At 40.1% G+C, this 12,850-nt stretch overlaps 1 long non-coding RNA gene and 1 pseudogene across 1 annotated transcript; both read right to left on the bottom strand.

Annotated features, from left to right (window-relative positions):
- Positions 1-969: 969 nt before the first annotated feature.
- Positions 970-3,891, bottom strand: LOC117409105 (guanine nucleotide exchange factor C9orf72-like; annotated as a pseudogene).
- Positions 3,892-8,942: 5,051 nt separating this feature from the next.
- Positions 8,943-12,187, bottom strand: LOC131701984 (uncharacterized). The gene is made up of 3 exons (XR_009309222.1): positions 11,160-12,187; positions 10,094-10,196; positions 8,943-9,962 (listed from the first exon to the last, which is right to left on the bottom strand). It is a non-coding gene; the product is annotated as an uncharacterized LOC131701984 (long non-coding RNA).
- Between the last annotated feature and the right edge of the window lie 663 nt (positions 12,188-12,850).

Here is a 12,850-nt window from a genome sequence, read left to right as displayed (position 1 = left end):
GCTCCTCCTGCACTAGAACTGGCTCTAGCTCCTTTACGCTCCCCTGCCTCCAGAGCCTGCAGCGGTGGAATGACCTTCTTACAGATGTCAGGACTGCCCAGTCCCCGACCACCTTCCGGCACCTCCTCAAAACTCACCTCTTCAGGCAGCACCTGTAGAACTCCTCTTTTTCATCACTCTTCCTTAAATGCACTAAACATTATACAAGAGCATTTAAGTTGTAGCTAAAAAAAATACAATACTAATTTAAAAATAAAATAAAAATGTCTGTTTACTAGTTCTATAGAGGACAGCATGCTAAAACTCATTTTAAAACTAACCCTATATATATATATATATATATATATATATATATATATATATATATATATATATATATATATTGTAGGCTTGCTGAATGCAGGCACCACTTTTTAATGTGGAATTAATCACAGAGGCGAACACAGGTTTGGTTGATCCGTGTGCTTTTATTTTGGGTCTTTTCCAGGTTGAAGGACATCAAACGGAAAACAAAAAAAAAATATCTTGCACAGAAGTAGTTAAAAAGAAAAAAAAACTATTCTCAAGACAGACAAACAAACGGTTCCAACACAGCACTGTCCTTCTTTCCTCAGTAACAATCCCCTGTCTAGTGACTGCTCAGCCTTTTTATATCACTGGGCTGGAGGAGATGCTTGTTAACTGCATCGGCTACAGGTGCTGGCCAATTGAGGCAATCACTAATCTATTCACCTTAATTAACGTCCCTAAATATGAGCACCTGTAGCCCATAGCCCACTTATCTCCTCCTGATCATTGCAGGCTGGTTCCAGAGCTGCCAGTGATCCCTCCTGTGCTGTTTGCTGGGTCCTGTCAGCGTCTCTCCGGCCCACCATGTGCACCCCCTGCGGATTGGCCTGTGAGATGGCTCACAATAAATATATATATATATATATATATATATATATATGTAAACACTAACGTGGAATATTAAACACTCATTAAGACATCTTCTTCCTGCACGCTAGTAAAAAAAAAAAACTTTCCAAACACAAATGACTGTAGGCCAGCTTTCAGCTTTTCAGCCAAGGCCATGACAATACTGAGATCTCCTTCCACTGTCAGATCTTTCCCTTTTGTCTAGACATTTAAAAAAAGGAAAAAAAAAAGATTTACCCTTCAAACTGCATGTAGTGTTTTAAACTAAGTATGAGTTAGATTTATTTTGTAACTTACGTTTCATCCTCGATGTACTTTATCAGTGTTAGTGCTTTTCTATGAAAGACAAGCCGAAATTGAGCAAGGAAAGTGCTTCTGAGGGACAATCCAGGCTTTAACTGAAAGACCTGAAAAAACAGTTTATAGCTTAGTAAAATTCCTGGACGACGATAAAACTGGTGGTGTACTTAACACAAAGTTATTTCAAAACTGGCTGACAGGCTCACACGAACTTCAGAGGGGGAGTCTGAGGGTGACAAGTTTTTTGGAACAAATTCAATGTTTGTGTCAAAGATTTGTTTTAGGCTTTTTGAAAATGTAGTTTAATGTTCATATATTTTTTAAATATATTGATAACAGAATATTTATGTTATCATAGGTTGTCGGAACAACATTTTATAGCAACCGCTAGCAATGCCAAGTTCCGGTTTACTGCCTCAAATCGGACAACCGAAAGAAGAAACTGTATATTTAGCTTTAGGTTTCCCTTGCATGCTTACTATCAACTAAGAACTGCAACATAATTAGTCTGTGCAGGGACTTGATAATCTTGGATAGCTTGCAGCGAACTAAATTTAGCAAGAAGCATTTTTCCCAAAGAAAAACAACCATGAATGATTGGATTTCCAGGTCTTTTTACAGCTGAAACATTTGACATTTTATCTGACAAGGTTAAGCAACTGAGCTTCAAACACTGCTTTCAGAATCTAGGAGTATATGGAGGAACCTGGTCACACTTACATTTTGACATCTACATACAGCAGGGGGTCTACAGTGTGTCACAAAACTATGGTGTCAATCCTAATAGAAACCACCAGAGGGCAATGACAACAAATAATTGTGTTGTATCCTTATAGCAGCTTTAAAGAAATAGCATACAATGACAAATAAGATACTCTATGAACTGTATACTTATTTGACACATGAATTTCTGCATTTCCTTAAATGTGAAGAACTATTTTAACCAGACCGCTTAGGGGTTTAAAGCTACCTAAAAAATTGACTTTATTTCTGATCCAAGAAGGATTTCACCAGAGTGTCTTTATGCATTACATCCTGAAGCACATTCATGTACATTCAAAACAAAAATCTTAAAACCTTAAAATGTCATTTAAAGCTATACAAACAAAACCAAAAAACTGCAGAGTTGTAACGACACGCAGCCCACAAGCAGACAAACTAACTGCTAATATAGAGGGATGTGGTAAAGTGGTTAACAGTGTGCAGGTGCGGATGATCAAAGAACAGACAGATAATTATAATCCAGGTGCAATGTTGTTTAATGAGTTTTGTATATCCAGTGCCTGACGGCAAAACAAACAGTAAACAATAAATGATGCTAAGTAATACAGCGGCGTGTATCACTTAAATTGTAATCCCCATGTTTGTCCCGAAATAATAGTCCCGTTCTTTATACACCCATACGAAACACAAAACACATACACAAGTCCGTTAGTGACTGAATTTGTGCTCGTGGTGCAAATACAGTTTATCCGTGATACAAGTGCAGCGCTGTTCAGGGTTTGTACTGGCCCTTGGCGTACGCTCCGGAACGTGTTAGCTGTCTACTAATAACCAGACACAATTAGAGACAAACAAACAAACACTCACGATACATTTACACAAATCACAGGTCCTTCCAGGTTGTTCTCTAACCAAAATGAAGGAACAGATTACGTCGCTTCAACCCCTATTTATACCATCATACATGACCCTGTGGTAAACGATTGCAGTCGCTCCTCCAATCCACGGCTGCCACATCATTTCCCTTCCAGGTCGATGAGTTAATGCACCGAATGCCCCCTTTCTAAATGATCAACTTCCTTTTAACCCTAGGAATGAAGTGTCAGGCCAAACAGTCCAGGGTACTCTGTTCCCTTTACTTAGCGCCCTCACAGGTCAATTTTCAACCCCATTTGAGGATGTGCTATAATAAAGGAGCTCGGTCCCTTGATACAGTAGGTCAGCAGGAGTGTGGTTTCTTAATCAGTACGAGTAACTAAGAAAAGCCCAGAAAAATGTGTTTCTTTTTATTGCAAAAAGTTGCTTTGTCATTAACCCTTTTCTGTTTCAATGACTAAATGATGAATGAATACTTTGCAAGCACCTCAGTATGCGAATATCTGGAAAAAAAAGAATACTGGTAATTTATGTGCTTATTTAAATAATAATAAAAACATGCATGCAGTTGTTGAAGGTGGAGCTGCATTAAAACAAAATGTTGACCATCGCTTGTAAAAATGGTGCAAAATATTTACTAGCTTATCACAGGATTTGCAATCTTTGTAAATAACAATTAAGCGTTCTTTTATATCTATTATGTAAATGGTAAAAAATTTCTAGATTACATACAAATCTGGAGTGAAAGTTTCATTTGCATGTATAATTGTATCAGGAGCCATCTCTTCATCAGACAAAGTGCTGTAAGCTTAGTTACCATGTAGCGCCGCTGGTTAAAAATGTGCTCATGACAAGGTGCCATCTGTTTTACGGTATTGACGTCTACATCAATATCTGTGGTTGGATAAGGGGGATACAGCACTTGATGAAAGGGCCAAACAAAACTGCCAGTGGAATCCTGAGAAGAAAGATGGCTGCTGAGATAACCATGGCCAAAAGTTTTGCATAACATCATTTAGATATTTTATTTAACATCATGCAATCAAAGAAACTACAAAATGATATTGCAAAAGTCTACCGGAAGCCATAATAGTAGTACAGTATTTAATATTAGATTCTGAAATGTCACATTTTTCAGCATTCAAAATTCTAAAAGGTAGTGACAATGTCGACCCAGGGGACTTTTTCGACCTGAAAAAAGAAACAAGGACAAGGGGTCACAAATGGAGATTACATAAAGGGGCATTCAGAACAGGAGGCACTTTTTTACACAGAGAATTGTGAGGGTCTGGAACCAACTCCCCTGTAATGTTTTTGAAGCTGACACCCTGGGATACTTCAAGAAGCTGCTTGATGAGATTCTGGGATTAATAAGTACTAACAACCAAACGAGCAAGATGGGTCGAATGGCCTCCTCTCGTTTGTAAACTTTCTTGTGTTCTTATGTTCTTATTACTGAGCTCCCCTGTTATAAAGTGCATAACTTGTTTTTAATTGCACTAGCATTTTCATTATTACGTGGAATACAAACAGCAGTCTCTTAACCACAGCATTATAAAGTGCAGCACTGTATTTGCACCAATCAATCAATCAATCAATCAATATTTATTTTATATAGTGCCTTTCATAGTGGACCACCATCACAAAGCGCTTTACAAGATAGTGAGGAACAATGCCTAATACATTAAATACAGTGAAATACAGGGCATTGTACATTAAATACAAACAGTAAAAAAAAACCAATGCAAATACATTTAATACAGGCATAATACATTAAATAAAAGGCTAGGATGTATATTCTAAACATTGTGACTGCATGTGTCATACAGAATCATACGAATAAGATGGAGTGAAAAACCTGAAATAGCAATTTAGACAACAGCTAATAACAGATATCAGGCTTAAAGAGCTTTGAAAGCAAGAGAGATCAAGTGGGTCTTGAGAGTTGATTTCAAGCGAGCGACTGGGAGCTACACGAACTAAGGTTGGGAGAGAGTTCCAGAGATTTGGCGCCATGAAGCTAAAAGAGCGCTCTCCGAGTGTGGTGCACTTTTGCTTGGGTATAACAAGCAAGCCTGAGTCAGAGGACCTCAGCTTGCGTGCAGGGACAAAGCGGGTCAGCAGGTTGGAGAGATACTCTGGACCTGTGTGATGAAGGGCCTTGTAGGCAAGCAGGAGAAAGCCAGTGCAGCTGGGCAAGACAGAGGGTAATGTGATCATGTTTTTTACATGTGGTAAGGATCCTAGCAGCGGCATTTTGAACCAGCTGTAATCGGTTTATGGTGCGTGACGGAAGACCACCATAGAGAGTTGCAGTGGTCGAGTCGAGAACAGATGAATGCATGGCAGAGTATCACTGCATCCGGGAGAGAAAAGCAGGGACGGACCTTTGAGATGTTTCGGGGGTGGTAGTAGGAGGATTTGACTACAGAGGAGATTTGGGCATCAAAAGAGAGGTTATGGCGACTCGCTTAGTAAAATCACTAAAGCCAGACTGTACCTTTAAGTGTCAATTAAAAGAAAAAAAAACTTTATAAACCCGGTCTTCAGAGAGTTGAGGAGAGAGCAGGTTGGAGAGAGAGCGAGGCCGTGAGAGGAAGAGAGGGGCGAGTGAGCGAGAGAGATATGCTGAGGGTGATGGGAGACACAAAGCAGCATGGTTTCCTTCTTACCTTTTTTGTATTGCGAGATGGAAGCTACTGACGGGCCAGATAGAGATGCAACTGTGGATCCAAGAAAGTGATGTGCTTTGCTGTATTGCACTGTGTGAGCTGTAGGATATAAAGCTATTGTCTACTTTATTTTAAAGTTTGTGTTGGAGAACAAAGAAAGCAGATTCGTAAATGCATAACTATATTTGGAGAGAAATCAATTGGCATTCAGGACTGCTTTGATCAGGTTGTATACTTCCTTTGTTTATTGAACTGCTGTTGCTTATAAAGAACATTGCAGGAAAGTGATAAACTGATGAACTGCCATGGATTGAACTTTCATAAAGGACTAATAGATGTGTTTTCCAACTGCTGCTGCTGTATTTGTGCATTTATTTGCATTGACGAGAGAGAGAGAGAGAGAGAGAGAGAGAGAGAGAGAGAGAGAGAGAGAGAGAGAGAGAGAGAGAGAGAACATATTTCTATTGATACTAGCCTATATAATTTATTGAATAATACTACTACTATGTATTGAATACTATATATAATATTGGGTACTATATTGCACTGTATTGAATAATACTATATATATTATTGAAATGAGAATCTAATGCATTACAGGCATAAGAATACTATCCTATGCTACAGTGTGGTTTTTTTCTTAAAGTGTTTTTTGTTTTGAATCCAAGTAAGCTGATCAAATATTGAAAATACATGTTAAATACTGGTCTTGTCACTTTTTTCTATACCTTGAGAATTATAAAAACTTAATGGGTGCTTGTCACACGGCTGGCTGAGTGATTACATCAGACACAGGAAAGGAAACACACACAGGACGGTGAAATGATGAAGGCGCTTGCTTGCGCCGGTTTATTGTAAATGAAAAGGTTGTACAAAACAGAAAACACAGACTGAACAAACAAAACGGTGCGTTGGCCAAAGTAAATAGACAAACAAAACGGATTAACACTTAAACAAACGGTGGATGCACAGACAAACAAACACGGTGAGTTTAAACACTTATTATTATTTTTATTATTCTTTTTGTTTATTTTACCTCCTCTCCACACCCGTTCTCCACTCACCGAACACACAACCCCGAGTGAGTGAAACGTGCATCTATATATACTGTTGTGCCGGGATTCAATTACTAATTAATTATTCACTTGAATCCCAGCACGTGAATTAATTATGTGCAACCTCGTGCTCACATATTGAATACTTTAAATGCACGTGAAGTGATGTGCAATCCTCATGCTTAAATACAACTATACATTTTAAATAACTCGTGCTGCACACACCCATTTATATCCCGTGCATCCAACTACAATACACCAACATTAACACACGCAACATACAACATAGAAATGCACACGGGGGCGGGGCACATTGCCACAATAATAAGGCACGTAAGTTTAATTCCATGTTACCCTGGTTTGGAATTGTTTGTGAGTGGGGTTTGGGCCTGTCGATTGGACTGAGTACTAGTAGTGAGTTGCATTTAATATTTTTGGTAGTCATAATTGTCAACCTGGCACCCCAAAACAGCAACCGTTACAAGGTTACTATCCAGTACTACACCAAGGCTTCGTACAGTGGGGGAAGGCAGCAGCAGACAGTTTCCAAGGTTCAAGGCAGCAATATTGAGATTGAGTTGAGTTTTCGATCCTACTAAGTGTAGTTCAGATTTGTTGGTGTTGAGCTGAAGAAACTTGTCAGACATCCAGGCCTCGATGTTTTGGATGCAAGCTGAGAGCCGGACCATGGCAGAGGGACATCCAGGGTCTAGTTTTAGGTAGAGCTGGGTGTCATCTGCATAGGAGTGAAACATGAGGCTATGTTGGTGGATGAGGTGACCTAAGGGAAGCATGTAGATGTTGAAGAGGCCCAAGAACAGACCCTTAAGGGACACCGCAAATGACCAGGTTTGCGTCAGCACTGCTTCCATCATAGAAAACAAACTGCATGCATCCAGATAGGTAAGAGGACTGCCAGGAGAGACAGGTTCCAGAGATCCCAGCATACTTCTGAAGGCGGTCAAGAAGAATGCTATGACCTATGGTAACAAAAGCAGCAGTTAGGTCGAGGAGGACAAGAACAGAGGGAGCAGCAGTATCAGCATTAAGCAGAAGATCATTTACAATCCGGAGCAGAGCAGTTTCAATACTGTGATGCGGCCGGAAGCCATACTGCAGAGATTCAAGCAGATTGTTGTCTGTGAGATGTTTCATCAGCTGGCTGGCTACAGCCCTTTCAAGAGTTTTGGAGAGAAAAGGGAAATTGGATATGGGACAGAAGTTAGGTAAGCCGGGTCAAGGGAGGGTTTTTTGAGCACTGAGGGCAGCAGGAACCAGGCCTGAAACTAGGGACAGGTTGAGAGTGTGCATAATGGAAGGAGCAAGGTCAGAAGCACAGAGACGGACAAGGTTTGTTGGCCAGGGGTCCAAGGGGCACGTGGCAGTAGTTGATTTCAACAATAGGCTAGAGACATCAGTAATGGAAAGAGGAGAAAAGGAAGAGAGAGCAGGAGGGGCAATCGGAGGGGAGTCAAGGTGGTCAAGTACCATACTGGGTTTGTGGCAGGACGGCATAGAATAAATTGTGTCAATTTTTGTTGCGAAAGAAAGAGGAGAAATCATGGCAGGTAAGAGAGGAGGATGAATGGGAGGTGGATTTATCGATGGCTGGATGCAGGAGAATGCAGGCTAACTTCACTATAATGAACCCCCATGGGACCTGGAGAAATGTTCATTATATCAGGGTGTTCACTATAATAGGGTTTGGCATTTTTCTGTATCAGAATAATGACAAAACTGCAAATTTGAATTGAACATCAATATATCGTACTTTTATGAAGATTCCTTCACATTGATCAACATTTAAACGGTATTGTGACAAGGTACTCGTGGCACATGTGTGGGTAACACCAGCACAGGTACGCAGGATTTATTAACCACAAAACAGAAAGTAAACAAACGGGTTATGTGACGCTACCAATGATGGTAACACACAGAGGACACATACATAAGACTACAAAAGGCAAAATCAAACACAGTACAAAAACTACAAATAAAAGGTGCCACACAGGGCAAGCGCTAGCCTTACTGAACGAGGCGTCCCACTCCAGGAACCTGCTACACTACATAACCCTCACTATACATTACTTGCTCCACCTGTCCTCACTCAGACTGCCACAGCTGAGACTGCCCTTAGACGTGTAGCCCTTCAACACCTGGCGCTTAGAACTGCTGGCGTTCTAAGACACTGTTTGCCAAGTTATACTATCCTTTAGGCCTAGAGCTGTATACTTAACACAATATTCTCATCAACCTCACAATTCAACACAGCCCAGCACAGTTTGGATAAATGAATTACAATTTTGCAGGCTAGTTACCTAACCAGACAGTGATTTTAACTATCAAATTAACTGAAATCCACTTACCTATTTCGATGCTGATTCAGCAAGCAGCACGGATTCCAACCAGCAAGTAGGAGCATAAGCACACGTGACTTCAGTTACAATCACAGACTTAAAAAAAAATATACATATATATAATTGATGGTTAAAATGGATGTGGTACCCTAGGATTTTTAATTAACATATACAACAGTAGCAGTTGGGGAGTTAAAAAAGGAAGAAAACCATTTATTGGGGTCAAACAAAAACAAATGTCCCCGGAGAGTTCTGCACTGCTAGTAAAATTAATATTATTTGTGGTACCACCAGACATGTGAGATGGATTTAAATTGAGTAAAATATTATTATTATTTATTTATTTCTCAGCAGACGCCCTTATCCAATTGTTACAAGGTATCACATTATTTTTACATACAATTACATTATTTTTTACACATTATTTTTACAAACAATTACCCATTCATACAGTTGGGTTTTTACTAGAGCAATCTAGGTAAAGTACCTTGCTCAAGGGTACAGCAGCAGTGTCCCCCACCTGGGATTGAACCCACGACCTTCCAGGTCAAGAGTCCGGAGCCCTAACCACTACTCCACACTGCTGTCAAGAAATGCTGCTCTCCAGACTTTGCATTCTTTGAAAATAAGTAACACTCACTATCTCAGCACTCTTGTATATATCTGAAGACATGATGGTCATTGCTCAGATATACATACTTGCTTATTTAGATGTATTGAGATATCTAAATTAAACAGAAATAAAATATATTTAATTTATTTCTAGCAACACACAGAAACAACCTTCAAATCAATACGTGCTCTGTACTTTATACAGATAAAAATGTTCTTTGCAGTTAGTGTAAAGTAGCCAGTATTTCTTTTCAAATATTGTTGCTGCAGCACTTTTCTAAACAGACAGATTTGGTATATTGGCTTGCTACACACATTTTTAGATTTGCAGTTGGAACAGAGATCTGAGCACACAGATCCTTCTACATTTATCATCCCTGTCAAGTATTGTTCTTCCTGATCCATTCTGATCGATGGGTAGCTGCCCATCCATCTCCTGTTAATTCTTCCTGCCGTGTTTAAAGTGAGGAAAGCAGATGAATTTAAAACTTCCAAGCTTTTTGGTAAACTGAGTTTTCAAAGTCTACTTATATTCTGAATACAATCTTGAGTTATTTGTCATTTAAAAAAAAAATCCTACCTGCGCAGAGACTGGAATCACATCTGAAGGATAATTCTGCTCTGCAAAGCTGTGAGCATTTACGTTCAGTAGGAGTTAAAAAAAGGCAAAGAGTTCTGCCAATCTGTAGGGGAAAACAAAACCAAAGTATCATCACTAGACCCTTTGGTTAAACATACTTACCCTCTTGTCATAACTTTTGACTAATGTTACTATATTAAAATTATTAAGGAATGTTAATGTGAACTATCTACATGCAGAAAAATGCAGCCGGCTTAGTGCTGAGATCACTGACGCTTTTTAATTATACACAAAAAAATGTGATTTTGGTATTGTTCGGTTATGAATGTTATGGAAATGTCGGTTTTAGTTCAGCTTCAGTTTGGGAAAATCATAACCACTGCATCCCTAATGTACAGTACACACATACAGCCGCTTCCACTATGTACCAGATATTTCCCCTGTGGGGTCAAATAAGTGAATGAGCTGAAGCTGTGATCTGTACATCAGAATATATGTCTCAAACCACTAGATTTAAAATAATAAAGATATTATTAAGACATGTAAATATATATAAATATATAAACATCTGCCATGATGCTGCCAATAGAGGCACAGATTTTACATGATCAATCTGCAACGTGTTCTGTAGAGATATGTAACAGCCTCCAATGTCTTTAGGGAAATTGGGGGTGGATGTCTGCAGCAGTCTGATCTTCAGAATGTCCCTTTAGAGCAGGGGTCTCCAACCCTGGTCCTGGAGAGCCCCTATCCAGCAGGTTTTATTGGTGTCTTTAAGTCATCAGTGGCTAAAGATCTGGAACACCTGTTAATCTTGACTAATTAAGCCAATAATTGGTTCAATTAAGTAACTGAGAGATTGGTTGAAATGAAAACTAGCAGCCACAGTAGCTCTCCAGGACCAGGGTTGGAGACCTATGCTTTAGAGGCAACACTCCTGAGGCTTCGTTGTGAAATTGTGTAATTTGTGCAGTGTTAAAAACAGAAACACCTGCCAAATTAGCCCCTGTACACAAACACTGTAGCATAAAAAGTACAATTTATATTTGCTTAAATAAGAGTATACCCATTGAATCTTTATTCCTAAAACAACTCTGACAAGAAGTCTAGAAAATCAGTCCCGCACAATTCCACTTTCTTCTCCTCCTCACAGCCCTATCGTGGTTGACTTTGTTGTGTCAGTCCCGCACAATTCCACTTTCTTCTCCTCCTCACAGCCCTATCATGGCTGGCTTTGTTGTGTCTCCTGTAGTATTCGATGGCTCCTCCTCTCGCGTTGCAGCCTGTCCCAGCTGATCCAGCTCCCCCTCATGGCGCGGCCTCTCTGCAAAGAATTGGAACACAACACAGCCTTCAATGCAGGTAGGTACGGCCTGGTGCAATGCATCTAATAAATTATGTACATGCTGCACCTCTATTTGGCTAAAGCCTCAGTTAGTCTGCCTTTCCAGCAAGCCACTGATACTTAGCTTAGGAGGCATTTAGCCCAGCGTTGAGGTGCAGCGCACCGCTTCTTTTCCGTGCCGCCCCCCTCTCGTAGGGCTGGTCTACTCCCCTGTCTTCTCGTCTTCTCCCCCGTCAGCGAACACAAAGAGGAGCTTAAAACAAGCACAATTAAAGCTTGTGCCACTGCACAGCGTAAATTAGTGTCCCGAATCAAACCCAACAATGTTGTTACCACACTGGCCAGATTAGTTGCTAAGCAGTCATTCACCACAGGTACTGTGCAAATTAATCCCATATACTTTCCCTTTTTAATCATTGCAGTTCGCTCCACCACACTGGCTACTCTCCTTCTCGCTCTCTCTCTTGCAGCAGCATCAGCTCCCCCACGCTGCTCGCTCCTGGCCTCTGGCCAGCTTTTCCCTTCCTTTCCTCCATCTCTTGATCCCCGTCTTTCTCTCTCTGACAGTCTGGTAGGTTGGCTGGTTCACGGCCGTCCACTCCAAACTCTCCGCAGCGCCTGTTTGGTTTCTCTGCGCTGGTTCTCTCCCTTCTGCGCTGGTTCTCTCCCTTCTGTGCTGGTTCTCTCTCCTCTGCCTTCCAACAGCTTGTCTTTATAGGGCTCTTAATTTGTCCAATGGAGTACCCCATAATACACCTGGGGAGATGGACACGATATGAACCCTGGGAAACACAATGTTCATCCCCACCTGGCTATTTTCACTCCTTACAATAACATGGAGCTGAAATCGATCATTCACACTACGGTACAGTTCACAAGTCAAGCTACAAATACAGCCTTTTTGTTTTACATTAACTTCTGTTACTATATGCAGCTAACCTCTCCAACATCATATAGAAATACTAGGTATATTCCTATATCCCTGTCAACACTGTAGCACATATTTTATGTTGTTGAAAATGAAAAGTACTAAAACTGTGGTTTCAATGTTTGTTTCTTTTTTGTTTGTTATAATTTAGTCATTCCACTGAGTTAGGAATATTCAATGCAGTGCGCTACTTTTATAAGGAGATAAAAGGCGGGGACAGCCAAATGACATTTTTTTCCCTCCTGAACAATGAACACAAGCAGTAGAATGAACACAGATTAGAAAGATGTGCATTTACGTGAATGATAGATGTACTGTAGATTTTTTTTTTAATAATGCTGGCTAAAAGAAAGAAGTCTATAATTTTGACAAGACAAATGTGCCTTCATAATATGAAATTATTTAGTTAGTAATTGTTTCACATTAGAAAGTTAATGCTTGGCATTGCATCAAAGGAAGCTGTAATAAATTTATAAACACACCC

Source organism: Acipenser ruthenus, chromosome 2 (genome assembly GCF_902713425.1).
Source record: "Acipenser ruthenus chromosome 2, fAciRut3.2 maternal haplotype, whole genome shotgun sequence".
Classification (NCBI taxonomy): Eukaryota; Metazoa; Chordata; class Actinopteri; order Acipenseriformes; family Acipenseridae; genus Acipenser; species Acipenser ruthenus.
The sequence above is the reverse complement of the archived record's forward strand: the minus strand, read 5'-3'. Positions and strand labels throughout refer to the sequence as shown.